The following is a 3,286-nucleotide window of genomic DNA, read 5'->3' as shown; positions in this document are numbered from 1 at the left end:
GATGGAAAGCTCCAACTCCCCCATCATGCCCCGCGGCGGGCACGGAGCCTTCCGGCCGGCCAGCCCTTTGGCATGCTGGGAAATGAAGTCTTCGACGGGTGAGGCCAAGGGGCCCGAGAGCCCCGGGAGTAAGAGGCGAGAGGTGCAAGGTTTGCCGCCTTCATCACCGATTCCAGCACTGCATCCTCCGCGTGCAGTCTCGCGCTCTGCGCATCCCAGACACGGCGCCTTCTGTTACAGGTCTTGGTCGTTCCCCAAACAGATTTTTCTCTTTGCACGCGAAATTTTTTAGTATTAAAAACCAGCATTTGCCATGCTCAAGGATAAAGGAGGGAGTTGATTTAGGCACTTGTTCGGTTTGGGTTTGATGCAGAAGTAACATGATGTGACTTCAGTTTCCACATGACCCCTCTGGCTGCAATGTCCAAGACATAGTGGCTCGGGAAGGGCGCCGTCACAGTAGTTCAGACGCTGGGTGCCAGTGGTTTGGGGGTGGTTAGAAGTGAGATGCTGGTGGCAGTGGAGGTGTTAAGAAGCAATTGGGTTCTGGGTACGAAAGAAGACAAATGTAATGAAAAATCCATGGGAAGAAGATAAAATCAGCATAAATAATAAATAACAGTGAAAATGAACTACAACTAACCTCAGGGAAGGAACTAAACTTTCTAATCATTCTTCTTCTATTTGTTCAGTCTTTCGGGTTCAAAACCGAGATTGTAGTCTCTCACAGAGCTCCTCCCAGCACTCTTCTTCCAAACTCAGCAAACTGAACTGTTTTCTGACAGTTGCACAGGCCAACAACCTTGGAACATTCTTGATGCTCCCCTTTGATCAGTCAGCAGAGTTTTCAAAAACATATCGAGAATCCTACAACTTGCCACCAGCATACCCATCACAGTGGTCCAAGCTATCCCAGATCACTGTAACAGCCTCTGACTCAAAGGGTCTGAACTGGAGGCAGTTTTGCTCCATGGGATAACTGGCAAAAATGAGACAGTTTTGGATTTTACAACAGATGGGGGCGGTGGTGGGGAGGGAGCCGGGGGTGCCACCTGCATTTAGTGGTGAGAGGTCAAGGAGGCCACTCAATATCCTACAACGCATAGGACAGACCCTCACAACAGAGAATTATCCCACCCCGAATGTCCACTGTATGAGGATGAAAAAGGCAGAGTGCTCCCACTTCTGCCTTTAACCCTTTCCTGGCCAAGTCTGTTTTCAGTGTATCAGCCAAGACCGTCACACCAAAACTTAAATCTTGTTGCTTCTTGGTTAAATCCCAAACCTTACGATGATCTGGCTCCTTCATTTCTTGCCTCTGTCCCCTTTGTTCACTCTGCTACAGCTACACTAGACTTATTTTTGCTTCCTGGATAACCCTGTCTCATTCTGCCTCGGGAGCTTGGCCCTCACTGTTCTGTTCACCTGGAATGCTCTTCTCCCAGAAAGCTGCAGGTTTACTCCATACTCTCTGCTCTAGATGTGGTGATGTGTGACCCACACATCCCCTTGTAAGACTGATTGAATTATTCTTCCAGGTGCTGACAGCCCTTTCTTGGATTTATCCTTCTTGGAATTCTCATCGTCCAAGGTCAGTCCTCTTTTTCTGGGCAAAAAAGCATTCGAGATCTGGTCAGTGTATCCACAGATGAATAAAGGCCCACATCCTTCAATCCAACCTGAAAATTCCAAAGGATCATCCCAGCTTCACAGTGTCCTGTTAAGGGAGAGGGTGTTAGCTGAGGCTCCGTTGTGATGGTACCCCAGCCTGGCTACTTCCTCTGTCCAACCCTGATTCTCTCTCTTCCCCAGTAGGTGGTGGTCTTGAGAGCAGTTCCTAATAAATTTTTTCCATGTTCATCTCTGTCTTACAGTCTGCTTCCTTGGAGACACAGCCTGTGGCAAACTCTTTTAGCTTTTCACTCAGTGCTACCCTCTCAGAGAATCCATCCCTTCTGACCCTAACCACGATCACCTAGAATCTGGCTGTTGTTTTGCCAATTGGGGAGCATTTAAGAACTCCTGAAAGCACAGTTTCAGAGAAGCTGTAGGTAAGCAGGGTTCCAGCTGCAGGGACTGGCAGAGTCAGAGAGACACAGGCAACCCAAAGTATACTCAGGGCCTCCCTCCTGTCTTGTGTAACTAGCACCTGGCAGGAGGGACTGTGTTCCTTGGCACATTCCAGTTTCTCCCTGGTGATGAGCAGCTTTGCTCTGATCCAGCTTCTCCATCCCCCCACTAAGAACGTTGTCCTGGGAGATCAGAGGTGGTGCCCCACTCAGGACTAAACACGCAGAGTAATCCTGGAGCCAGAGAAGGACCTCTGAATAAATCGTGTTTTTTTCCAGGGCTCCATACCAACAACTGTTTATAGCATCCAACACACAGAGCAATCTTAAGTGCTGGCAAGACATCAGATTGAAGAGAGCCTTATCTTTCATGGGCGCTTCTTAATTAGAACCTAAAACCTTTTAAGACCCACTCAAACATTCAAGCTCACTCTCTTGAACACTGAGCATCAAGTCTAGAAAAGATCAAAACAACCATTCACTCAGGGCAGCCCTAATTGACTGTGGCATCTGGTAGTTTTATTACTCTGTAATAAGGTTACTTATGCACTTTCTTGAGTTCTTTAATCACTATACACAGAGATTCCCATCTGTTTTTTTTTTTTTTACCGTATTCTACCACCAGCACTTGCCTGAAGATCTTGGAACGTCTTGCATCACAGGACATGCACATGTGGTCCTAACTGGGATTTCTGTGAGCTGGAAAGGCAACTATTGATGCCGCTCACCTCCAGGGACTTGTTAACGGGCTTCTGTCTGCCAGGTCAACAGAAACGTGGCCTAGGAAACAGGCGTTTTGCTTGGAAGGCAGCCTTGCTAGGAGCCTTTGGGATTCTTGCCAAGGATATAGGACCAGCAGTATTTCATGGCTGCTACAGGTGTGCCTCCAGACCTTTGACCCACAGGATCTCCGGCATTATGCTGCAAAATCCCAGCGTCCGTCCCACCAGGAGGTGGCTGAATCTCAGATTCACTGGTTGGGAGCAGTCTCTCCCCAGTGAGGTGCTCCTGCGGAAGCGGAAGCACACAGAGGTTAGGGGTCTTGGAAAGGGCCAGGTGCCCGGTTAGCGGCTGCGCGGCATCCTGAGCTTCACTTAGAGCTTTCTTCTCACTTAGCTCTCCTGATACCCGTGGTTGGCCTACTTGGGCGGGCGGGAAGGGGTGGGGGTGGGGAACCCTAGGGCATTCATTTCACCTGGCATAGTCCTTCCTCCACC

This window comes from Capricornis sumatraensis, chromosome 23 (assembly GCF_032405125.1).
Source record: "Capricornis sumatraensis isolate serow.1 chromosome 23, serow.2, whole genome shotgun sequence".
NCBI classification, from domain to species: Eukaryota; Metazoa; Chordata; class Mammalia; order Artiodactyla; family Bovidae; genus Capricornis; species Capricornis sumatraensis.
Note: the sequence above shows the minus strand (reverse complement) of the source record.